The 27,476-nt window shown below is 40.4% G+C and overlaps 1 long non-coding RNA gene across 2 annotated transcripts; it reads right to left on the bottom strand.

The window, feature by feature from the left end:
- Positions 1-6,695: 6,695 nt before the first annotated feature.
- On the bottom strand, positions 6,696-27,152 carry LOC113894066. 2 transcript variants are annotated; one of them, XR_003511455.1, is made up of 3 exons: positions 27,027-27,152; positions 7,739-8,056; positions 6,696-6,850 (listed from the first exon to the last, which is right to left on the bottom strand). It is a non-coding gene; the product is annotated as an uncharacterized LOC113894066 (long non-coding RNA). The 2 variants fall into 2 exon arrangements; XR_003511454.1 differs by lacking the exon at positions 27,027-27,152 and having other exon boundaries at positions 7,739-10,610.
- Positions 27,153-27,476: the final 324 nt, after the last annotated feature.

Raw genomic sequence — 27,476 nt, 5'->3', positions numbered from 1 at the left:
TAGACATATGTACATAATGTTTACTGACTTCTAGAATTTGGTCTGTATGCTTCCGGACGCTTTCAGAGTTTTTAAAATGGCATTCCCTTTATAATTTTTTGCGGTGTCTCCAATTTGAAATGTACATCATCTCAAACATCTGAGCTGTTAGTATTCTATGCAGGTGATCCAGCGCACTGGGGGAAGAAAAGAAAGACAAAAATTGCCCAAGTGGCAAAAGTAAAAAAAAACAAAAAAAAGTACTTTCTTACATCAGTGAATTTCAAAATCTAGATGAAGCATGCATTTTTCTTGCAAGAAAAATTCTTAATTTTTCCTTCAAGCTTATGTAAGATTTTAAAAAATAATCTTTTCAGTATTAATTGGACTAAACTTCATTTTAATCAAAGACTATACAATCAGGAAACTAAAGACTTCTCTATGATATTTGTTTATTTATATCTGCTTTATAAAACCATAATCGGTACTATATCATTACATTCAAAACTGTAAAAACAAACCCAACAAAACAGACTTCAAACATAAATCTTGTTCTCATTAAGATGAGAACACAAGACTCTTATATTTGTAAGATAAATCTCCAAGACAAGTGTGGGACACGAGGAAAGAATATGTATCCTAGAATTTGGCCGAGTGTGCATTTTTAAAAAGTTATACTTTATATTGGAGTATGGTTGGATTACAATATTGTGTTATTTTCAGGTATACAGCAAAGAGATGTAAACATGTATGTTAAACATACACAGGCACCTGTTCTTTTTCAGGGCCTTTTCCTATATATGTTATTACAGAGTACAGTAGGTCCTTGTGGACTATTGTGTATATATAGTAGTAGGTATATGTTAATCCCAACCTTCTAATTTATCCGTCCCCCTACATTTCTGCTTTGTTAACCATAAATTTGTTTTCTAAGCCTATGAGTCTATTTCTGTTTTTCAAATAAGTTGATTTGTATCATTTTTCAGATTCCACATATAAATGATATTGTATGGTATTTGTTTTTCTTTCTTGTTTCACTTAGTATGATAATTTCTAGGTTAATCCATGTTGCTGCAAATGGCATTATTTCATTTTGTTAATGGCTGAATAATATTCCACTGAATATTGTATACAACATTCCATTGTATATATATTCTTTATTCATTCCTCTGTTAATGGCATTTAAGTTGCTTCCTTGTCTTGGCTATTGTAAATAGTGCTGCAATGAACATTGGGATACATGTATCTTTTCAAATTATGGTTTTCTCCAGACATATGCCCAGGAGTGGGATGTCTAAAATATTATCCTTCCTAGGGGAAACAGTGGAAACAGTGTCAGACTTTATTTTTTTGGGCTCCAAAATCACTACAGATGGTGACTGCAGCCATGAAATTAAAAGACGCTTACTCCTTGGAAGGAAAGTTATGACCAACCTAGATAGCATATTCAAGAGCAGAGACATTACTTTGCCAACAAAGTTTCGTCTAGTCAAGGCTATGGTTTTTCCTGTGGTCATGTATGGATGTGAGAGTTGGACTGTGAAGAAGGCTGAGCACCGAAGAATTGATGCTTTTGAACTGTGGTGTTGGAGAAGACTCTTGAGAGTCCCTTGGACTGCAAGGAGATCCAACCAGTCCATTCTGAAGGAGATCAGCCCTGGAATTTCTTTGGAAGGAATGATACTAAAGCTGAAACTGCAGTACTTTATCCACCTGATGTGAAGAGTTGACTCATTGGAAAAGACTCTGATGCTGGGAGGGATTGGGGGCCAGAGGAGAAGGGGATGACAGAGGATGAGATGGCTGGATGGCATCACTGACTCGATGGACGTGAGTCTGAGTGAACTCCGGGAGTTGGTGATGGACAGGGAGGCCTGGCATGCTGCGATTCATGGGGTCACAAAGAGTCCGACACGACTGAGCGACTGATCTGATCTGATTTTTGATTAATGTAAAATTAGTAATGTGATATTTTAAATTCTCTTTCATGCTATGTTTTCAAAATTTGGTATGTGTTTTACACTTTGGTTTCAAGTGCTCAGTAGCCATCTGGGACTGGGCTGCCATATCAAGCAGTGCAGTTTAGCCTGTAGATAACGTGGCAATGAGTCACAGACAGGAAAAGAGTGATTTGGGGATGTTCCTTCCCTGTTGGATCGCCACAGACTGGCTTTGTCCTTCATAGCTCCCCGCAGGGTGGCCTCGTCTACACATTGTTCGCTTCTGGGTTCTGGTAACCACTTCTTCAACTTGCCCCTGCAAGCTTAGGGGTGCGAGCGGTGCTCTCCTTTGTATTTTGCATAAACCTTCTCCAAACATCTGCAGTCTCTATTAAACCCTTTTTAGGAATCCTTGTTTGAGTATGCCTTCCATTTCCAGCTGGGACCCTTTCTAACTCATCTCTTTTATTGGCATTTTTCTAAAAGGTTTAAGGGTTATGTCCCTGAAAGTATTAGGGATGGTCAGTTCTAAGTATGAACCTGTCAAATGATAGGGTGGTATACCTAAAAAGTTCACTAATAAGTAGAATTCACTGGAATTTGATAAACTAAAATTTGCTTAATGTAATTATAAAGGTGCCTAATAGAGTATACCTTCTGTATTCAATACCTATTGCTCAATAAAAAATTGGCACATGGAAAAGTTTCTGGATTTTTAAAGGTTGAAACAATCTTGAAACTTTAAATGTCAGTATTTTCCCATGTTCCAGGACTTCTGAACACAGTATTCTAGCAAGAATAAAACTTCTGGAAGTCCTACAAATCTTAGATTTTATGGATTAAAATATCCTCTTTCAAAAAAAAATGTGAGGAAAAAAATCCATTTACGTAACACAGATATTGATTTGGTTAGCTTTATTATTGATTTCTAAGATTTATTTTGTTAAGGATTGTTATCAGTTCCAAGAAGGAAATTATATATAAATAATCTTTCTAACTGGTAAATAATACATAGATTGTAGGAAAAAATCTTTGGCACCTGCTAATAAGAAAACTCACTCTGTGCCCCTTTATGGATAAAAGAAGTCTATTCAATTGAGTACTGTGATCTCTCATGTAAGCTATTTGAGAACATTTTCTAGACACTTTTGGACCTATGGAAATGCATGTCTCCTTTATCTCAAACCATGGCCATAATTTCAAATATTTTTGAAACACAGGAAATTCAGTTATATGTTATTCTCTAGTGAAATCCAGACATAAAATATTTATTTTTGTAGATGCTTTTCTTGGCCAAAGACATTGTTTGTGGGACAAATGGGAAAATGGAAAAAAATCTATGCTGAAATGAAAAGTACTTGGGGTTCATAAATTGACAACCTAATGGGATGAGAATATTTTCTCCTTTACAAAGTAAAGTGCTTTTTTCCAGAGATCAATGAGGTAGTAACAACATTGTTGCAAAATATATTTGAATGAGATTCCAGCAGGCATACTAGAAAGAGAAGTACTTACAAAATCAGTTTTCAAAGCTAAACTCCACTTGTTTCACTCTGCCAGCCAATGCCCTCCATGTTTTGAAATAGTTGGCAGATGTCCCTAACACCATAACATTATGGGTGCAGCCAATTTTCTTGTGGCTAAATCTACTCTTAAATATTGGTTAAAATAGAATGGGGAGTGAGGAGATTACTCTTAAACTGTGGGCTTCACTGATGCATATGTGGATTCATCTGAAGAAACTCAGATTTTAAGGACAATAACTTGTAAAACCACAAGAGGGTTTACCCCAAACCTCGATCACTTAGAATTGGCCACAGAAGCTTGGTTTTGAATAACAAACTCTGTCAAACACTAAATTAAGCTTCATGCTTACCATCGTCTGCTTCTGTTCAAAAGAAAACATTAGTTTAGAATATTAGTAGGTTAAGTTGTTGAATAAGAGTCTCAGTATTTTTTTCTGGGAAGGGGCCAGTGAATTACCCTAAATACTCTCCAACTTATTAATGCAAATATCTCTTAGCCAATCCATTAAGCAAAATTTCACCTACAAAAGTGAGTGATCTAGATTTTTAGGTCACTCTTCCTCTGTAAAATATGCTGAGAAATGTAGAGGGAAAAGAAAGAAATCTTGCTATAAAGAAGGAAATCTTGTGGCTCTGAGGCATTGTGTATAAACCAAAACGTATGTATAGGCTGGTATCTTGACACTGAAAAATGAGAATGGGAACCCAAGTCAGGCATTATACCATCAGAACTTTCTAAACTTTTGCAATGATAAGGAATCACGAGATTACCCTATTAGAAGGTGGTAATGTGGTAGTAACATTACATGGAGGAAAATGCTTCTTACTGTTAACATCTTTTAAAATATATCAATAGAATTTAAATTAATACAAAAAGGCATTTTAAAAAGCTGACTCACTTTTCTCAAAATTGTCTTTCCTAAAACTTTTCAATAAGGAACATGTTACTATCATTATGTTACATATTTATTCCTCATTATGTTTCACACCCTGAGTATCTCTGTGTAAATATCTAACTTACAATTTTTAGTCTGAAACTGAAAGTAGATAATAGTATTTTGTCCAAATTCAGAAACACAACAGGTTGTCAAGACATTTGATATTAATTGTTAGTTATGTTTTAAATGTATACTTATACCCAGATAAGACTTCAGGTTCTAGAAATCAAAGAAATTATTTTGTAATTTTGTTTATTTAGTTAGTTTCATTTTTGGCCATAATTTTATTTAGTTAGTTTCATTTTTGGCTGTCCTGGGTCTTCGTTGCTGCACACACACTTTCTCTCGTTGCAGCAAGTGGGGGCCGCTCTCTATTTGCGGTGGGCAGCTTCTCACGGCTGTGACTTTTCTTGTTGCAGAGCACGGGCTCCAGAGCACATGGGCTCAGCAGTTGCAGCTCATGGGCTTAATTGCTCCATGGCACGTGGAATCTTCCTGGGGCACGTGGAATCTTCCTGGACCAGGGATCGAACCCATGTGCCCTGCGTTGGCAGGCAGATTCTCAGCCACTGAACCACCAGTGAAGTCCTATACAAAGTAATTTTTCAGTCTCTTGGGGAGAAGGGTATATAACTCAGAGTGTCGAGCAATTTCTTTCCTCTGGAATGAGAACACTTAATGGGTGCATATTAAAATGTTCGTTAAAGGCAAACTACTTAATCATTCGGAAAACCTATTGAAAAAAGTAATGTGTGAGAAGTTTCACCTCTTTATGTCCAAGTTGCATAGATGTGAAGTCCAACTTGTTTCCTCCTTCTATAAGAAGCATTTAAAGCCACCTGGCTGGGAGAGAAATGTGCTTCTTTCCTGCAACTCAGGCCTCCTTGTGTGGCTTGCTTCCCACCATGAAATGAACATAGTTGCCTTGAAGGAAATTTTGCACTTGGTCATAATTTTCCTCTTTTTGAACTTTTCTTGCATGCTGAGGAAGTAGAATAAGTCCCCAGCTTAAAAGCAGGCCCTCTTTTCTTCACAATAAATATGTTAGAGGTGACAGATATAGAATTCAACAAAAATGAAGGAAAGAATTTATCAATGTAGAGTCTGGGGGCTTTTTTTCCCTCCCAATTTGGCTCTTGTTTTCCACCAAGGTATAATTAGATGGATTTTTTTTTCTTTAACTTTTATTTAGACTTGAGGATTAGAAGTATGAGGGACCTAATTTAGTATTTTCTTTCATTTTTCTCACCTATTTTCTTACCTCTAGCTGCTTCAGAAAGTTACAAAAACACTTAAGAATCGAACACGAAGCTTATCATTCTATCCTTAAGTTTAGATTTAAGTTAAAGTCTAGCACTTCTGTTTCTTCCATGCAGAACTAAATATTGCAGTGAAAAGTCTGTCTCTTGTATCTTTCTGATATAAATTTCCGATTCTAAATCACTTCCTATAATTGAATCATTATTTATAATTTTAACATATCTCAAGCCCATTTTTATTTTAAAAAAAATTTTTTTATTTTGTATTGGGGTGTAGCCAGTTAACAATGTTGTTGCAGGTGAGTGTCTAAGGGACTCAGCCATACATATACATGTATCCATTCTCCTCTAAACTCCTCTCCCATCCAGGCTGCCACATAACAGTGAGCAGAGTTCCATGGGCTATAAGGTAGATCCTTGTTGGTTACCACGTCCATCCCAAACACCCTGTTTCTTCCCCCTATCAAGTCCATTTTTAGACTATACAGAATTAAATGTTTCGAGTTATGTCTATATCTTAGATATAATTAAATTCAAACTAATTTTAAAAGAATAAGTCTATAATATCACTATTTGTAAAATGATTAATCAAATCAAATTTCTGTGCTCTCAAAATTATGAATTTAGAAATACCCTTATTCTGTTACATATTCCTACTTTTCATAGCACTCATAATCTTTCATGCACAGTGTTGACAGATCTTCTACAAATAAAGTTTCTCAGACCACTTATATCGGAGTTATCTGGGATGCTTTTTAAAAATGCAGACTCCTGGACCATACTCCAGCACCAGTAAATGAAAATCTCTGGGAATAGAATCCAAAATCACCTTTCTAAACAAGCTCCCCAGGAAATTTTTATGTATTCTAAAGTTTGGCAAACATTGGCATTCCCTCTATATCCTGAGAATAAAGAAAAAGTTAGATTTTTGTTTAGCTTTTGGTCACCTAATCTGCTACATACACACACACATTATTTGGAAATAATAATCCATTCTATCTGATGGATGCACACACTAAACTGATGTATTAAAGAGCCACCAAAATACCATGCTTTACATAAAACAGTTTATTTCTCATGGGTTGTCCCAGGTAGGTGGGTGGCTCCAATCCAGGTGGTCACTTAGGGATCCAGGTTACTTCTGCCTTGCTGTTCTGCCTCCTCTAGAGTGTTGGCCTCATCTTCATGGCTCATGGTCAACACTGGCTCTTATCATCATGTCCACAATTCAGCCATCGGTCCACAGTAGGGAAAGGAGATGAAGTGGAGAGCAATAAAATGAGGTCTACAAGTTGTATGGCTTCCCTGGTGACTCAGATGGTAAAGAAACTGTTTGCAATGCAGGAGACCCAGGTTTGATCCCTGGGTCAGGAGAAGATCCCCTGGAGAAGGGAATGGTTACTCACTCCAGTATTCTTGCTTGGGAACTCCCATGGACAAAGGAGCCTGGCAGGCTACAGTCCACGGGGTTGCAAAAGTTGGACATGACTGAGCAACTAACACTTCTCACAAGTCATATACTTCACTTCTGTTGTTGTTGTTTAGTCCCTGAGTTGTGTCCGACTCTTTTGTGACCCCAGGGACTGAAGCCGGCCAGGCTCTTCTGTCCATGGGAATCTCCAGGCAAGAATACTGGAGTGGGTAGCCATTCCCTTCCCCAAGGCATCTTCCCAAGGATGGAACCTGTGTCTCTTGTCTTCTGCATTGCAGTCGAGTTATTTACCACCTGTGCTGCCTGGGAAGCCCAAACATGATCACATCTCTGATTAAATCCAGCTCATGACTTCCAGTTGCACTTGGGTTAAAGAGTCTTTCAGTTGGAAAGAAAATAAACCCAACATAATCTAGATAATCTAGATTATCCCCCAAGAAAGTGGGAAGTGGAGGCAGGGGATTGACTCACATTATGAAAAAAATTCAAGGGTAGATTATTTTTAGGTTCAGCTAGATGGAAGTGACTCAAGTGAGTCAAATGCTCTCATTTGTCTATGTTAGTTTTATTGTCAGGTAGGTTCATCATTTATGATAGGTGCTCGAAACCCCAGGCTTATATTCTACATTCACAACAATCCCAACAGAAAGAAATTGACTCCTACCCAGCTCCAGAACTGTTCTGTTTCTTTTGATTCAACTGGCCTGCTGCTGCTGCTGCTGCCAAGTCGCTTCAGTCGTGTCCAACTCTGTGCGACCCCATGGACTGCAGCCTACCAGGCTTCTCCGTCCATGGGATTCTCCAGGCAAGAACACTGGCCTAGATATCAACATATGGTTCAGATGTCCAGAATCGATCACTGAAGCCAGAGGTTTACAATGTTTTGATTGGCTATGTCTGCAGTTCAAAGTGAAATCAGATTCACCTATTCACATGTAAAGGAAGTTAAGAGTCGTTCCTTTGGGAAAATCAGGGAGCAGACCTAGAAGAAATGGATTCCAGACAGGTCAAAACACAGACATTTATTATAGTTCATCTCCTAGCTGCACACCATCCACACATCTTTTTCTTATACCTAAAAATTCAAAAATTCCCCAAGCTTACATTAAGCAATAATATCATGTGGAATCAAAAACATATGTTATCAGCACCAGGCACTTGTTACCCAGTTACTGCTCCTAGGCTGAGTCTAGACTCTTACTAATGTACATTTCTCCTGGCTCAGAAACTTATTGCACAATGATATTTAATCATCTCCAACAAACATATATTTGTGAGGAGGAAACAAAATAGCTACCATAAGAATTTCTACTTGAAAAAGAGGAAATGGGAGGAAGAGTGGCTTACAATATACTATTTGCAGGACAGGAGTAGACGGATCTCTTGTTCTGGCTTTAGAGTGAATTTCTTGAGAACCTCTTTTGTCTACTCCGGGATCTGTCTTCTAAGAGGATTTTGCTAGTCCTCTGTCCTCTATGGCCATCACTGAGAAAGGCACTGGGGAGTGTTTACTTCCTGGGCTTCATAGCCTTCTCCTGGTGCTGCTTCTGTTAGTGTGGGTTTAGGATCCTGGCTGAGTACTGCCTTGGGAGTTGAGCAATCACAGCCTTGAGTTTATGGGTGTTGCAGTTTCTCTGGAAACCCAAGTTCCTTAAAAGTTTAGTAAACTCAACCAAATGTTGAGTTTAGTAAACTCAACCATGTTTCCTATAAATTCAGGGAGTTAGCAACAAAAGCCAGTGTTGGTACTTCAGTCCAATCCTTGACTCCAGATCCTAAAGGGATAGTTTCTGTCTTCTAATAATTAACCTTGGTGCTCTTGTCAACAGATGTGGGTGCAGCTCCTGTTTTCAGTCTTATCTTCTAATTTCATTCTACCCTCCCCACTTTTGCCAGCATTAAATTTAGACTGAAACAGAGGACTTTACTTTCCAAACTCCAGTTATAAAGTTTCTGACTCCTGGTTGGTTGGGATTTCAGGATAAGGGTTAGGGGCTGCTGTTAGTGTTTTCACTGCTTTCAGACAAACCGATGTTAACTGCAGCTTGCCCCTTTCTTAAAGGACCTCACTAAACCTCACAAGAAGGAACCAGTACTTTACTGATTTTTTTTTAAAAAACACATCCTCAAATCTCCAGTCTCAGTAGACCCACACTCTGAGCCCCAAGATACTACAGATAGATAACCAATTGTTGTGTTTCGTTTCTCAGCTAAAGCAGTGTAAGCAGATAAGGTAGGGGATTCCTGGTAAACGAGAACCAGGAATGGTTTTCTTGACAGAAGAGAGGCCATTTTGGTCGAAGCCACTCTTTTTTTTTTTTTTTTAATCTAAACCTTCCCACAATGCTTGCCCTTGGACAGGCCTCAGTAACACTGATCTTAAGAGAACAGAAGGACAAACTTAGCAGGCAAGAAAAGTAACAATAACAAAGATGACAAACCAGTTGTAAAGAATCCCAGCTCTATTTCGGTGGTAAAGACAAGCCTAAAGCACTGTCTTGAGCTGTTTTGCAGAATTTAAATCCCCTACTCTGGTGCTCCACTACCAGATCAATTGGAATCTAAGGAGTGATGATGTTGACCTTTTCTGACTCTCATGACTTCAATTAACTAAAGCTTGGGCTCTGTCAATCTCTGTCCCAATTCTATGCTGAACTCTCTTCTCTGCATGAATTGACATGTACTCTTAGCTTAAAACTTCCCCAATTTTGCTGTTCTGAAACCTTGTAACTCTGACTGGGACTTGAATCCACACGGCCCGGACTCAAACCCAGCCAAAATCCACAAACTTTTAACTAAAATCACACACCTAGTTTCAGGACTTAATGAAGCTCAGTAACAGATTTTAGAGTGAACCGCACTCCACAGACAGAATGTAGGCCATCTCAAAAGGCAAGGTGGCCTCAAAATATGGCATGGTTAGTTTTTATGGGCTTGGTAATTTCACAGGCAAATGAGTGGGAGGATTATTCAAGCTATTTGGGGAAAGGGGCAGAGATTTCCAGGAATTGGGCCCCACCTACTTTTTTGGTCTTTGATGCTCATTCTTAGAACTATCCTGGCCTTGTGGGAGTGTCATTTAGCTTGTTGATGTGTTATATAGAGCATATACTGAGGCTTAAGGCCTAATGGAAGTTGTTGACTCTGTCGACCGTTTTGAATCCATTTGGTTCAAATCAGTTTTTGTAGTGTTCGTAGTCCTCGGACTATGTCATTCTTTCAATGGTTGTGCCCTGCCTTTTTCACTCATGTGCCAGTTTGAGGAGTCTGGCTGCAAGTAATAAATCCTTCCTTCTCCTGATCTTTGGCTTGGTTGTGTCTTTTGGTTCAATATCCTTCAAGAAGCTGAAATGGAGCAGGACTCTGTGCAGCCCTCCCAGGGAAAAGTCTTTTTCATATCCCTCTTTCTTATTTGTAGGCAATAGAGTTCATTCAGCCTCCTTGACTTTCCCTGAATTCCAAAGGGCAAGTTCAAACTGTTGTTGTTGTTCAGTCACTCAGTCATGTCTGACTCTTTGTGACCCCATGGACTGCAGCACACCAGGCTTCCCTGTCCTTCATCTCCTGGAGTTTGCTCAAACTCATGTCCATTGAGTCAGTGATGCCATCCAACTATCTCATCCTCTATCCCCTTCTCCTCCTGCCTTCAATCTTTCCCAGCATTAGCTTCAGCATCAGTCATTCCAACGAATATTTAGGATTGATTTCCTTCAGGATTGATTGGTTTGATCTCCTTGCAGTCAAAGGGATGCTCAAGAATCTTCTCCAACACCACAGTTTGAAAACATCAATTTTTCAGCGCTCAGCCTTCTTTATGGTCTGACTCTCAAATCCATACATGACTACTGGAAAAACCATAGCTTTGTATATATGGACCTTTGCCAGCAAAGTAATGTCTCTGCTTTTTAACATACTGTCTAGATTTGTCATAGCTTTTCTTCCAAGGAGCAAACGTCTTTTAATTTCATGGCTGCAGTCACCATCCACAGTGATTTTGGAGCCCAAAACAATAAAGTCTTTCACTGTTTCCATTGTTTCCCTTTCTATTTGCCATGAGGTAATAGGGTCAGATGCCATGATCTTTGTTTTCTTAATGTTGACCTTTAAACCAACTTTTTCACTCTCCTCTTTCAACATTATCAAGAGGCTCTTTAATTCCTCTTTGCTTTCTGCCATAAGGGTGGTGTCATCTGCATATATTAGGTTACTGATATTTCTCCCAGCAAATTCCAGCTTGTGCTTCTTCCAGCCCAGCATTTCTCATGATGTATTCTGCATAGAAGTTAAATAAGCAGGGTGACAATATACAGCCTTGATGTACTCCTTTCCCAATCTTCAAACTGTTACTAATTGCAGAAGGGAGGGAATGCAGAAACAAGAGAGGAGTAATCAAGGAAACAATAATGTCGCCTTGGGGTAGGGTCCTGGTTCCTCCTCAAGGAGTATACATAATATCTTTAGGTCTTTGTTGATGGTCAGGAAGGGCAGCGGTGAGGAGATACCCCTCGATCAAGGTAAGGAGCAGCGGCTGAGCTTTGCTGGAGCAGCCGTGAAGAGATACCCCACGTTCAAGGTAAGAGAAACCCAAGTAAGATGGTAGGCATTGCAAGAGGGCATCAGAGGGCAGACACACTGAAACCATACTCACAGAAAACTAGTCAATCTAATCACACTAGGACCACAGCCTTGTCTAACTCAATGAAACTAAGCCATGCCCGTGGGACAACCCAAGACGGGCGGGTCATGGTGGAGAGAGCTAACAGAATGTGGTCCACTGGAGAAGGGAATGGCAAACCACTTCAGTATTCTTGCCTTGAGAACCCCATGAACAGTATGAAAAGGCAAAATGATACAATACTGAAAGAGGAACGCCCCAGGTCAGTAGGTGCCCAATATGCTGCTGGAGATCACTGGAGAAATAACTCCAGAAAGAATGAAGGGATGGAGCCAAAGCAAAAAGAATACCCAGCTGTGGATGTGACTGGTGATAGAAGCAAGGTCCGATGCTGTAAAGAGCTATATCGCATAGGAACCTGGAATGTCAGGTCCATGAATCAAGGCAAATTGGAAGTGGTCAAACAAGAGATGGCAAGAGTGAATGTCGCCATTCTAGGAATCAGCGAACTAAAATGGACTGGAATGGATGAATTTAACTCAGATGACCATTATATCTACTACTGCAGGCAGGAATCCCTCAGAAGAAATGGAGTAGCCATCATGGTCAACAAAAGAGTCTGAAATGAAGTACTTGGCTGCAATCTCAAAAACGACAGAATGATCTCTGTTCGTTTCCAAGGCAAACCATTCAATATCACAGTAATCCAAGTCTATGCCCCAACCAGTAACGCTGAAGAAGCTGAAGTTGAACGGTTCTATGAAGACCTACAAGACCTTTTAGGACTAACACCCAAAAAAGATGTCCTTTTCATTATAGGGGACTGGTATGCAAAAGTAGGAAGTCAAGAAACACCTGGAGTAACAGGCAAATTTGGCCTTGGAATACGGAATGAAGCAGGGCAAAGACTAACAGAGTTTTGCCAAGAAAATGCACTGGTCATAGCAAACACCCTCTTCCAACAACACAAGAGAAGACTCTACACAGGGACATCACCAGATAGTCAATACCGAAATCAGATTGATTATAGTCTTTGCAGCCAAAGATGGAGAAGCTCTATACAGTCAACAAAAACAAGACCAGGAGCTGACTGTGGCTCAGATCATGAACTCCTTATTGCCAAATTCAGACTTAAATTGACGAAAGTAGGGAAAACCACTAGACCATTCAGGTATGACCTAAATCAAATCCCTTATGATTATACAGTGGAAGTGAGAAATAGATTTAAGGGCCTAGATCTGATAGGTAGAGTTCCTGGTAACTATGGAATGAGGTTCCTGACATTGTACAAGAGACAGGGATCAAGACTATCCCCATGGAAAAGAAATGCAAAAAAGCAAAATGGCTGTCTGGGGAGATCTTACAAATAGCTGAGAAAAGAAGAGAAGCAAAAAGCAAAGAAGAAAAGGAAAGATATAAGCATCTGAATGCAGAGTTCCAAAGAATAGCAAGGAGAGATAAGAAAGCATTCCTCAGTGATCAATGCAAAGAAATAGAGGAAAACAACAGAATGGGAAAGACTAGAGATCTCTTCAAGAAAATTAGAGATACCAAGGGAACATTTCATGCAAAGATGGGCTCGATAAAGGACAGAAATGGTATGGACCTAACAGAAGCAGAAGATATTAAGAAGAGGTGGCAAGAATACACAGAATTCTGTGTATTCTTCTTGTACAGACAAAAAAGATCTTCATGACCCAGATAATCATGATGGTGTGATCACTCATCTAGAGCCAGACATCCTGGAATGTGAAGTCAAGTGGGCCTTAGAAAGCATCACTACAAACAAAGCTAGTGGAGGTGATTGCATTCCAGTTGAGCTATTTCAAATCCTGAAAGATGATGCTGTGAAAGTGCTGCACTCAATATGCCAGCACATTTGGAAAACTCAGCATTGGCCACAGGACTGGAAAAGGTCAATTTTCATTCCAATCCCAAAGAAGGCAATGCCAAAGAATGCTCAAACTACCGCACAATTGCACTCATCTCACATGCTAGTAAAGTAATGCTCAAAATTCTCCAAGCCAGGCTTCAGCAATACGTTAACCGTGAACTTCCTGATGTTCAAGCTGGTTTTAGAAAAGGCAGAGGAACCAGAGATCAAATTGCCAACATCCGCTGGATCATGGAAAAAGCAAGAGAGTTCCAGAAAAACATCTATTTCTGCTTTATTGACTATGCCAAAGCCTTTGACTGTGTGGATCACAACAAACTGTGGAAAATTCTTCAAGAGATGGGAATACCAGACCACCTGACCTGCCTCTTGAGAAATTTGTATGCAGGTCAGGAAGCAACAGTTAGAACTGGACATGGAACAACAGACTGGTTCCAAATAGGAAAAGGAGTACGTCAAGGCTGTATACTGTCATCCTGCTTATTTAACTTATATGCAGAGTACATCATGAGAAATGCTGGACTGGAAGAAACACAAGCTGGAATCAAGATTGCCAAGAGAAATATCAATCACCTCAGATATGCAGATGACACCACCCTTATGGCAGAAAGTGAAGAGGAACTACAAAGCCTCTTGATGAAAGTGAAAGTGGAGAGTGAAGAAGTTGGCTTAAAACTCAACATTCAGAAAACGAAGATAATGGCATCTGGTCCCATCACTTCATGGGAAATAGATGGGGAAACAGTGGAAACAGTGTCAGACTTTACTTTTTTGGGCTCCAAAATCACTGCAGATGGTGACAGCAGCCATGAAATTAAAAGACGCTTACTCCTTGGAAGGAAAGTTATGACCAACCTAGATAGCATATTCAAAAGCAGAGACATTACTTTGCCAGCAAAGGTCCATCTAGTCAAGGCTATGGTTTTTTCCTGTGGTCATGTATGGATGTGAGAGTTGGACTGTGAAGAAGGCTGAGCGCCGAAGAATTGATGCTTTTGAACTGTGGTGTTGGAGAAGACTCTTGAGAGTCCCTTGGACTGCGAGGACATCCAACCAGTCCATTCTGAAGGAGATCAGCCCTGGGATTTCTTTGGAAGAAATGATGGTAAAGCTGAAACTCCAGTACTTTGGCCACCTGTTGTGAAGAATTGACTCGTTGGAAAAGACTCTGATGCTGGGAGGGATTGGGGGCAGGAGGAGAAGGGAATGACAGAGGATGAGATGGCTGGATGGCATCACTGACTCGATGGACTTGAGTCAGAGTGAACTCTGGGAGCTGGTGATGGACAGGGAGGCCTGGCATGCTGCGATTCATGGGGTCGCAAAGAGTCGGACACGACTGAGTGACTGAACTGAACTGAACTGATGGAACAAAGCTACTGAAGATAATTTCAGCTGAGCTATTTAAAATCCTAAGAGATTTTTGTGCATGGTGTTAGAAAGTGTTCTAGTTTCATTCTTTTACAAGTGGTTGACCAGTTTTCCCAGCACCACTTGTTAAAGAGATTGTCTTTATTCCATTGTATATTCTTGCCTCCTTTGTCAAAGATAAGGTGTCTGTATGTACACGGATTATCTCTGGGATTTCTATTTTGTTCCATTGATCTATATATCTGTCTTTGTGCCAGTACCATACTGTCTTGATGACTGTGGCTTTGTAGTAGAGCCTGAAGTCAGGCAGGTTGATTCCTCCAGTTCCATTCTTCTTTCTCAAGATAGCTTTGGCTTTTCAAGGTTTTTTGTATTTCCATACAAATTGTGAAATTATTTGTTCTAGCTCTGTGAAGAATACCATTGGTAGCTTGATAGGGATTGCATTGAATCTATAAATTGCTTTGGGTAGTATACTCATTTTCTCAAAATGGATTAAAGATCTAAACGTAAGACCAGGAACTATAAAACTCCTAGAGGAGAACATAGGCAAAACACTCTCTGACATACATCACAGCAGGATCCTCTATGACCCACTTCCCAGAATATTGGAAATAAAAGCAAAAATAAACAAATGGGACCTGATTTAACTTAAAAGCTTCTGCACAACAAAGGAAACTATAAGCAAGGTGAAAAGACAGCCTTCAGAATGGGATAAAATAATAGCAAATGAAGCAACTGACAAACAACTAATCTCAAAAATATACAAGCAACTCCTACAGCTCAATTCCAGAAAAATAAATGACCCAATCAAAAAATTGGCCAAAGAACTAAATAGACGTTTCTCTGAAGAAGACATACAAATGGCTAACAAACACATGAAAAAATGCTCAACATCACTCATTATCAGAGAAATGCAAATCAAAACCACCATTTCACGCCAGTCAGAATGGCTGCGATCCAAAAGTCTACAAGCAATAAATGTTGGAGAGGGTGTGGAGAAAAGGGAACCCTCTTACACTGTTGGTGGGAATGCAAACTAGTACAGCCACTATGGAGAACAGTGTGGAGATTCCTTAAAAAACTGGAAATAGATCTGCCTTATGATCCAGCAACTCCACTGCTGGGCATACACACTGAGGAAACCAGAAGGGAAAGAGACACGTGTACCCCAATATTCATTGCAGCACTGTTTATAATAGCCAGGACATGGAAGCAACCTAGATGTCCATCAGCAGATGAATGGATAAGAAAGCTGTGGTACATATACACAATGGAGTATTACTCAGCCATTAAAAAGAATACATTTGAATCAGTTCTAATGAGGTGGATGAAACTGGAACCTATTATACAGAGTGAAGTAAGCCAGAAAGAAAAACACCAATACAGTATACTAACGCATACATATGGAATTTAAAAAGATGGTAACAATAACCCTGTATACGAGACAGCAAAAGAGACACTGATGTATAGAACAGTCTTTTGGACTCTGTGGGAGAGGGAGAGGGTGGGATGATTTGGGAGAATGGCATTGAAATATGTATAACATGTATGAAACGAGTCGCCAGTCCAGGTTCGATGCACGATACTGGATGCTTGGGGCTGGTGCGCTGGGATGACCCAGAGGGATGGTATGGGGAGGGAGGAGGGTTCAGAATGGGGAACACATGTATACCTGTGGCAGATTCATTTTGATATATGGCAAAACCAATACAATATTGTAAAGTTAAATAAAATTAAATTAAAATTAATAAATAAAATCCTAAGAGATGATGCTGTTAAAACCCTGCACTCAATATGCCAGCAAATTTCGAAAACTCAGCAGTGGCCACAGGACTGGAAAAGGTCAGTTTTCACTCCAGTCCTAAAGAAGGGCAGTGCCAAAGAATGTTCAAGCTACCATACAGTTGTGCTCATTTCACATGCTAGCAAGGTTATACTCAAAAGCCTTCAAGCTGAAACCATTTACCTTAGATTGGAACATGAACCCATGTGGTCAGGACTCAAACACAGCCAAAAGCTACGGTACCTGGTTTCAGGACCTAATGAAGCTCAGATTGATGTCTCATCTCAGAAAGAATTCAGTGAAAGACAAAGTGATTGGTAAGAAGTGGATTAATTTAGAGAGAAAGGCCCGCCACAGACAGAATGTAGGCCATCACAGAGAATGAGAGTGATGGCCTTGAAATGTGGCATGGTTAGCCTTTATGGGCTGGGTAATTTCATAGGCTAATGAGTGGGAGGATTATTCCAACTATTTTGGGGAAAGGGTGGAGATTTCCAGGAATTGGGCCATTGCCCACTTTTTTTTTTTTTTTTTGGACAGTGCCTTGGAACTGTCATGGCACCTCTGGCTGTGTCATTTAGCTTGCTGACTAAGGATCATGGCCCAGTCTGAAGTTGACTTGTCTGTCATCTTGGACACATATGATTCTAATTTGTTTATGTTGTGTCCTTGGGCTATGTCATTCTTTCAGAAGTTGTGCCCTGCTATTTCTACATTAGGCTTCAGCAGTATGTGAACCAAGAACTTTCAGATGTACAAGCTGGGTTTAGAAAAGACAAAAGAACCAGAGATCAAATTGCCAACATCCGTTGGATCAAGGAAGAAGCAAGGAAATTCCAGAAAAGCATTTTCTTCTGCCTTATTGACTATGCTAAATCCTTTGACTGTGTGAATCACAACCGAAAAATTCTTAAAGAGATGGGAATACCAGACCACCTTTACCTGCCTCCTGAGAAACCTGAATGCAGGTCAAGGAGCAACAGTTAGAACCAGACAGGAAACAACTGACTGGTTCCAAATTGGGAAAGGAGTTCAAGGCTGTATATTGTCACCCTGCTTATTTAATTTCTACGCAGAGTACATCGTGTGAAATGCCAGGCTAGATGAATCACAAGCTGGAATCCAGATTGCCAGGAGAAATGTCAACCACCTCAGATACAGAGATGAGACCACAAATATCAACAACCTCAGATATAGAGATGAGACCACAAATATCAACAACCTCAGATACAGAGATGAGACTACTTTAATGGCAGAAAGTGAAGAGGAACTAAAGAGCCTCTTAATGAAGGTGAAAGAAGAGAGTTAAAAAGCTGGCTTGAAATTCAGCATTCAAAAAACTAAGATCATGGCATTGACATAGAAGCAAACAGAAGGGGAAAAAGTGGAAGCAGTGACAGATTTTCTTTTCGGGGCACCTGTGGGGCATCATGTAGTTTGTTATGTGTTACAGTGAGTGTATACTGATCTTCAAGGTCTAGTGGGAGGCTAGTGACTAGTCTACGTCTTGGGCCTGTTTTGTTCTGATCGGTTTATGTTGTGTCCTTGGGCTATGTCATTCTTTTAAATGTTGTTCCCTGCCCCCTTCCTTCCTGTTTCAAAAAGAAGGCTTTATTATCTCTTGCAGTAAGTAAAGAGAACACTGGGGATCTTTCCTAAAGTAGTGTCTCCCTGAACAGCAAAACTGGGGGAATTTTAAGCTAAGAGTACATGGCCATTTATGCAGGCACTTGGGCAGTTGACATGGACCATTGGCAGAGTCCAAGCTTTAGTTGATCGAAGTCATAAGGGTCAGAAAATGTCAACATCATCCTTCTTTAGGTTCAGGATGATCTGGCAGTTGAATGTTTCAGGCTGATCTTTACCACTGAAATAGAACTGGGACTCTTTACAACTGATATATTATTTTGCTATGGTTTACTTCTCTTGTCTGAGAAGTTGAGAATTATTACTGAGACCTGTTCAAGGGCCGGCTTCCCATGTGGCGCTAGTGGCAAAGAACCTGCCTGCCAATGTAAGAGACCCAGATTCATTTCCTGGGTCAGGAAGATCCCCTGGAGAAGGGCCTGGCAACCCTTCAGTATTCTTGCCTAGAGAGTCCCATGGACAGAGGAGCCTGGCAGGCTACAGTCCATAGTGTTGCAAAGGGTCAAACACGACTGAAGTGATTTAGCACTCCACGTTCAAGGGCAAGCATTGTGCCCAGGCTTAGATCACAAAATGGCATAGGTCAAAGATGGCCTCTATTCTGTTAAGAAAGTCGTGCCTGGTTCTTTTTCTCCCCTATCTACTTACAGTTTCCCAAGGATAAGATCACAGTACCAGTATATCACAGTATCAGTATATGAGAAAAGGGCGGATGGATCCTGAGCAGGTTAAATCAATAGGAAAAGATAGTAACAGACTCAACATGACCTACAAGGACCTGTATGTCCAGATCCCTGCCTATCTTTCCAGTCTCACCTGATTGAATTCTATTAACTTTTGGGGCTGCAGCTGGACTTGCCTTATGCCACACCCATCTCTGCTTTTGGCCTTAGAAGCGGAAGTGTTAGTCACTCAGTCATGTCTGACTCTTTGCAGCTCCATGGACTGTAGCCCACAAGGCTCCTCTGACCATGGACTTCTCCAGGCAAGAATCCTAGAGTGAGTTGCCATTCCCTTCTCCAGGGAATAACCCCAACCAGGAATTGAATCTGGGTCTCTTGCATTGAAGGCGGATTCTTTATCATCTGAGCCATGAGGGAAGCCCTGCTTTGGGCCCTCCCCCTGTACAATTCCTTCTGCCTGAAACAAGACTCCTCTCCTCATGCCCGATTTGACTGGTTCATTTCTGGTTATTTTTCAAGTCAGCACAGTTATCACTTCCTCAAGGAAAGCTTAAGTGGGCTTCTAAACTGAGCAGTGTCCTTTTATCTTCCCCCACAGCCACTAAACTTCTCCTTTGTAGCACCTATCATAATTACAATTAAGTATTTAGTTGTGTAATTACTGTAGCTCTAGGAGGACACAATACATCTGTAAACTTGAGAATATTATTCATGGAATGAATAAATAAAGTGCATGAACAAATAAGCCAGCTGAAGGAATATGCGATGGCAAAGATAGTTTTTTTTCTCTCGTTAATCTCTATACGTCTGGATCTTGTTTTTCTCCAACTCTCTCTTCCTTGTACACCAATACTAGTTTTTCCCTAGGCTGATTGTTCACTAATATCTAAAAGAGATGTCTTAGTTGCATAACATGTGACTGTAAGGGAAATTGAGGACAAAAAGAAAAAATTTCAATTAGGTATTTATGCAAGATACATCATGTTACTTAATGCAAAGTGCTCGCATGCTGAAACAGATAAACTTGGGTTCTACTACTAGTTGAGCCATTAACCAGCTCTTTGATTGTAAATGTTTATTCTCTCTGAGCCTTTACTTATTTGTAAACTGAAAATAGCAATCTACCATGCAGGATTCTCATAGGAATATAAAAATAACATGTACTTTGTGCTTAGTACTTAGTAAGCAATCAGTATTTGGTATATATTCTTATGATATTTCATGAATCACAGAGCTGTCAATATAGTAGGAAGCATGGATTAGAAACCATGGCCATCACTACACATCACCCTGATGGAGATTCTTTTGCCAGCATATGATCCTTTTACTATTTATTTATTACCTGTGTGTGTGTGTGTGTGTGAGTCCTCAGTCATGTCCAGCTCTTTGTGACCACATGGGCTGTAGCCCACCAGGCTCCTCTGTCCATGGAGTGTTTTATAATACACCCTTGTGTTTCAAAGGAAGCTCTGATTTCTAGAAATTCTTGTTATATGATAGACACCACTTCAGCCTTGTCCAAGCACCAGCCTTTAATCCATAATACATTTCACAGACCCCATTCCTCTTTCTCGCCAAAGCAATGATGAAACTTTATGAAGAAAATCTACAGAGCCCTCTAAGGAGATGGTCGAGGAAAGGCAAAGTGAAATGAACTCTTTTAGCCCATCAGCAACTATGGACTATACACAACCTGAACCACAAAAAATGGAAAGACATCTTGAAACCAACTCCCACCTCCCTCAACCCCTGTACAAGGCCTATCCTCTTCCTCCATTTAACAGCAGAATACTCTCTTAACAGACCCTACCTTTCAGGGACCTTGCTCAGTAAGTCTTTTTCACTTTCTGTATCTTTAACCACCCTCCTCAATCTGCTTTCTCCCATCAGTAAACATGCTTGAGTCTCTTCCATCTTAAAACATTCTTTCCTCAACCCCACACCGCCTCCCCCCAACCCCTGAACTCCTTTGCTATCTGCTTCCTCGTCTCTGCAGCCAACCTTCTTTAAACATTGGCTCTCCCTATCTCCACATCCTCACTTCCTGTTTATCCTTCAACCTCAGGCAATCTGGCTTCTGTCACAGGACTCTTCTCCTGAAACTCACTTTGCCAAGGATTCCAATGAATGCCCCACTGTTATATCCAAGGGACTTCTCATTACTTGTCTCAGGTGACAGCTGCTAACCAGGTCAGACCTCCTTCATGAGGTTTGTCCTAACTTGGCTCCTACAACAGCACACACCTCTGGCTTCCTTCTTTGGGGGTCCCTCTTCTTTCTCTCAAACCTCACAGGGGGTGTCCCTCTGGTTCTGTGCTAGAGCTCCGCTTTTCTTCTCACTCAGAGTGTAAGGGTATCTTCCTCAACTGCTACCTTTATGCAGATGGTTGGCAAATTTCTAACTCCAGTCTGAATCCAGGTTTGAGGCTCATTACCTAACTGTTTACTGCCCCTCTGCACATGGATGTCCCCCAGGTGACTCAAACTTGATTTTTTGATCACTGGTTTCTTTTTTCTCCCACAGCTCTCAACCACCCCCCACCCCCTGGGTCCTCTTCTCTTATCTCTGTCTCCAGTGAATTTTACCACCAACTACCCTTGGCCAGCTCAGAAACTCAGGTGACATTCTGGAGCCCTGTCTCTGCTTCATCTTGCTTCCAAGCAGTTTACTTGGCTCTGTTTCTTCTGCCTCTGTGACACCAATGGAGCTGTCCATTTCGCTCCTTATTGCCTAATCTCTAATTCAAGGCCACTCTAATTTTTCCTAAGTCACTACCCCAGTCTCCTCATGGGTGCCATAGCCCCTGCTGTTGTGTTCTCTCAATTCACTCTCCCCAGTGCTACTAGGCATATACTTCCAACATCCACAGCTGATCATTTTCCTCCCTCTCAAAACTAACCATTGATTTCCTACTCCACTTAAGGCCACAACCCAAACCCCTTATCATGACTATCACTAACTCAAGAGCTGGTCCCCACATGCCGCCACAGCCTAAGCGGTCACCCTCTTCCTCTTCACTTCCTATACGAGTCATCTGGAATGTGCTTTTTCTCTCAAATGCATCATGCTCTCTCCTGTCCCTATTCTTCATATATTCTTTGATCTCCACCAAGTGGTCTCTGACTTTCTACTTGGCTTGAATAATTCCAATTCATCTTTAAGCTCTCATATCTCAGTATCATGTTACTTTCATGGAAAGTTTGCTCTGAGCTTGCAAGTATGAGGTAAGTACCCTTCTGACTATACTCTAGCACACAACATAGAGTGTTTTATCATTGCCTATATACATGTCGAAAGCAAAGATCATGGCATCTGGTCCCATCACTTCATGGCAAACAGGGAAACAATGGAAACAGTGACAGACTTTATTTTCTTGGGCTCCAAAATCACTGCAGATGGTGACTGTGGCCCTGAAATTAAAAGACACTTGCTCCTTGAAAGAAAAGCTATGACAAACCTAGACAGTGTATTAAAAAGCAGAGACATTACTTTGCTAACAAAGGTCCACATAGACAAAGCTATTGTTTTTCTGGTAGTCATGTACAGATGTGAGAGCTGGACAATAAAGACTGAGCGCTGAAGAACTGATGCCTTTGAACTGTGCCGTTGGAGAAGATTCTTAAGAGTCACTTGGACAGCAAGGAGATCAAATCAGTCAATCCTAAAAGAAATCAACCCTGAATATTCATATGAAGGACTGACACTGAAGCTGAAATTTCAATACTCTGGCCACCTGATGCAAAGAGCTGACTCATTGGAAAAGACCCTGATGCTGGGAAAGATTGAAGGCAGGAGAAGAGGGGGACAACAGAAGACCAGATGGTTGGATGGCATCACCAACTCAACAGACATGAGTTTGAGCAAACTCTGGGAGATGGTGAAGGACAGGGAAACCTGGCGTGCAACAGCCCATGGGATCACAAAGAGTCAGACATGACTGATCAACTGAGCAACAATTTACATGTCTGTTTTCCCACTTGACAATAAGCTCTTGGCAGGTAGGCAGCACATCTTGTTCACTGTTATATCACTGAATGAGAGAATAAACATATTGAAGTGAGAATAATGCGGTGAACTATCACCACGTAAGTTCAATTTTAAGTTACAGCATTAGGCTGAGAGAGCAGAGCCTGGGAAATGCCACCACTAGTGTGAAACAAGGATGACCAGATGTGTCATTATTATTACATCTTTAATGGATGTTGTTGCAATGGTATTTCTATTCCCTTCTGATCCTTCTGTGATCTGAGGATCTCCTGGGCAGACCTTCATAATCGTGCCATTTGACTCTGGTTATGGTCATGTGCTGATTAAGCTGCCCCTCAAGAATATGAAATTGAAACGCAAATGACACATCAGTATCTCAAGCACCACCACAACCTATGACAGTTTAGAAACTTCAGATTAACCATTCGGCAATGGAAAATGAGACTAGGAAGCCTTCACTTCTAAAGCTTTAAAAAAAAACATTTCTGAGAAAGCGTCTTGCCTAGGTTAGTTTTCAATCACTTCAAATCGTCTGGTAAGCTACTCCCAAACCTTTGCATTTACAGCACAACCCTTTCATGAGCAAAGCAGTTCAAAAGGTGGGGCCTACAATTTAGTGCTAAGGTCAACAAAGCTATGCTTTTGAATGGTATGTATTATCCCCAGATCTGTACCCTCCATGTCAGGCAGCAAGTCTAAAAAGACCAAAAGTAGAAATATATGCCAGCAAATAAAATAATTATTATCACCAAGAATGAACAATTCTACAGTAAATTTATTAAACTTCAGTGCTTTTCTTTCCCCCTAAAAATATATGGCATGTAATGAAGTGCTCTTGTTTGGTAAGCAGCCGTCTTGGAGAGCACTCTCATTTGCTAGAGTTGTATGAAACTTGCCTTTTCATGAAATAGTTTAAAGCAAAATGTTTTACTCATTCCAAATTGTATGTATGAAGTTTCATTTTGAGTTTTAGTTTCATTAGAAAATCTGTGAGTTTGTAACTGACTTAAATTAAATCTACTAAACCCCACCCTCTACAGCCCTATTCAATAAAAGGGGAGTTATTTCGATAAATTTCAGATTAAAAAAATAATTTGCTTTTTATGTAAATGTAAGTCTATGTCTTCTTATCTAATGACTTTGCTCCATTAAACCCACACCCACACCCACCCACACACCTATAACCAAAATCTTTCTCTATGCTCTGAGAGGAAAGACTGCAAGGAAGAACTCCAGTGTTTTTATCTTTCATACCTTTGAGTAAATTGTTATTCTTTCACTTAAGAAATGTTTTTAGGTAATAGATTAACTATCTCCTCACATTTGAGTGGGGAGAAGACAATGGCAACCCACTCCAGTACTCTTGCCTGGAAAATCCCATGGATGGAGGAGCCTGGTAGACTGCAGTCCATGGGGTCTCGAAGAGTCGGACATGACTGAGCGACTTCACTTTCACTTTTCACTTTCATGCATTGGAGAAGGAAATGGCAACCCACTCCAGTGTTCTTGCCTGGAGAATCCCAGGGACGGGGGAGCCTGGTGGGCTGCCGTCTATGGGGTCGCACAGAGTTGGACACGACTGAAGTGACTTAGCAGCAGCAGCACATTTGAGTGAACAGAATGCCTATCACACTGGCTGGGCTACATTAAAATATACACAAATAAATAAACAAATGAAAACACTCATTACTGTAGCTTTCTGCTCTGCCTGTGTGACCACCTGCAAAGAATACAAAAGTAGTATCAGCATAGGATACAATGTCACAAGTTGGCCAGAACATTTTTTTTCTGCTCCCAAGAAGGAATTAAAGTTGGTTGATATGTTTCCTTTTGGTTGTGGAAAAGTACTGAAGAACACTTAAATCTGAGAAGGTATCACCTGCTGTGTGACCCTGGGCAAGTTACTTAATCTTTCTGACATGTCCCCTTATACATTGAACACATGTTCCCTAGTGTTAAAAAATAAGATAAAATGGGATTCATAAATGTCTCATCTATTTTAAAGATTATTATACATACTAAATTCTGCTGCTGCTGCTAAGTTGCTTCAGTCGTGTCCGACTCTGTGTGACCCCATAGAGGGCAGCCCACCAGGCTCCCCTGTCCCTGGGATTCTCCAGGCAAGAACACTGGAGTGGGTTGCCATTTCCTTCTCCAATGCATGAAAGTGAAAAGTGAAAGTGAAGTCACTCAGTCGTGTCCGACCCTCAGCGACCCCATGGACTGCAGCCTGCACCAGGTTCCTCTGTCCATGGGATTTTCCAGGCAAGAGTACTGGAGTGGGGTACCATATAAGATAATACATATTAAATATTTGGGGTAGGTTTAAACTACAGACCTACACCTTGTTATTTACTCATATCAGATTGAGTTTAACACTTCCAATAACTGTTTTTATTAGTTTCTCTTTTTAAATTTTTTGAATATCTATTTTGTGAGTTGCTAATAGTGGGCCTTAACCTTTAACAGTGGGCCTTAACCACCAAAATTATGATTTTACCCTTTTTTTTTCTTTCTTTCTTTTTTTTTTAAATTTAAAGAGACTTGATTCTTGACAGTAGATATTAATGTTCTAAGATTTAAGGAGAATCAGGAATGTCTCTTTTAGTAAACTACATCAATATTATCACTAGATTACACCCACTTGACATCTTCCAGCCCCATGCTAAGCATACCATTCTCCAACAGTTCTCTCTTCCTTCTCTCTCTCTACCCAGTCTAACTAGGGTCAGTGATCATAAGACTTCAGAGAAATAAATGTTAGGGACCACCAAGCAAATGCTTCTTTAGCATTCTTTTTTTTAAAGATTGATTTATTCTAATTGAAGGATAATTACAACATTGGGATGGTTTTTGCCATACATCAATTTGAATTGGCCGTAGGTATACCTGTGTCCCCTCCATTCTGAATTCCCCTCCCACCTCCTCCCCACCAAGCCCTCTAGGTTGTCACAGAGCACTAGCTTTGGGTGCCCTGCCTCATGCATTGAACCTGAACTGGTTATCTATTTTACATATGGTAATGTTTATGTTTCAATGCTAATCTCCCAAGTCATCCAACCCTCTCTTTCTCCCACTGAGTCCAAAATAGCATCTGTTTTTGATGTTCTGATTTAATGTGTGTGTGTATTTCTTTTCACCTTCTACTCTAACTGCTCTTTCAAGAACACCTATTTTGTGGTCAGTGCTTAAATATAATTTATTCTCTTGGGGATTAAAGTCATTGTGAAATGCAGAACAATTGCTTGGCAATCAACCCACGTTCAACTTAGAGGCATGCCTAATTACTGACAGATCAAGGAGACTTTCTGCCAAATAGTAATAGTATTCTATTCTAAGATATAAAATAAGAAAACAAGTTAAACAGAGGTTGGTGGTTTAGATCTTTGCAGGAAACTACTTCACCTTCCCACAGGCTCTGAGTTGGCATGAGATAGATCTCATTACACTTTCTCACACATCTCTTGAAAGTATGAAAACACACTTAAAATATTTGAAGAAAACTGGATGTCAAGTAGTGATACTCTTAATTTTTCTTTCTTTTCCATACAGAGTATCGTAAGAAAGGAAAGAATCTAACTCATGGGGCCTAAAATTAGTTTAATCTGTAAAGCTCTTCCTTTCAGGAAGAGCTGCATTAATAGTTAGCATGGTGCTTTGTAATATATTCATGAACTACTGCCTGACTATTATTTTTGGGGAAAAAAAAAGAAATCAGAATCAACCTGTCTAATTGCCTGTATTAAAGATTTGTTTACATTTTTAAAGAAAACTGTAATAAAACTAAACCAATAGATTTTTCTTATTAGAACAAAAATCCCAAATAGTCTTCACCAGTTGAACTCAGGCAACCTTCACCACTTCCTCTCCTCTGCACCAAGCTACCAGTCCTGTCGTTTGCATTTTCCCCTGCTTCTTCCTTTTCATGACTGATAGTTGGGATCATTCTTTGGCAGCTAATTACTTACCTTTTTCTCAAAGGAGAGTCTGTATTTTTAACCTGTTATAAGAGAACTTAGAAGGATGTGCTGCTGCTGCTGCTAAGTCACTTCAGTTGTGTCCGACTCTGTGCGACCTCATAGATGGCAGCCCACCAGGCTCCTCTGTCCCTGGGATTCTCCAGGCAAGAAGACTGGAGTGGGTTGCCATTTCCTTCTCCAATGCATGCATGCATGCTAAGGGGCTTCAGTCGTGTCTGACTCTGTGCTACCCCATGGACAGCAGCCCACCAGGCTCCTCCATCCATGGGATTCTCTAGGCAAGAATACTGGAGTGGGTTGCCATTTCCCTCTTAGAAGGATTTAACCAACCTGAAATACAGAAAGGGAGTCACAGGCAGATTTGCTGGATTTTTGCAAAGGTATGAGGGCTTCACCAGAATGCAGAAAGATACACACTGTTTGCTATTTGTCATGGAT

This window comes from Bos indicus x Bos taurus, chromosome 6 (assembly GCF_003369695.1).
Source record: "Bos indicus x Bos taurus breed Angus x Brahman F1 hybrid chromosome 6, Bos_hybrid_MaternalHap_v2.0, whole genome shotgun sequence".
NCBI classification, from domain to species: Eukaryota; Metazoa; Chordata; class Mammalia; order Artiodactyla; family Bovidae; genus Bos; species Bos indicus x Bos taurus.
This window is presented reverse-complemented; position numbering and strand designations above follow the sequence as displayed.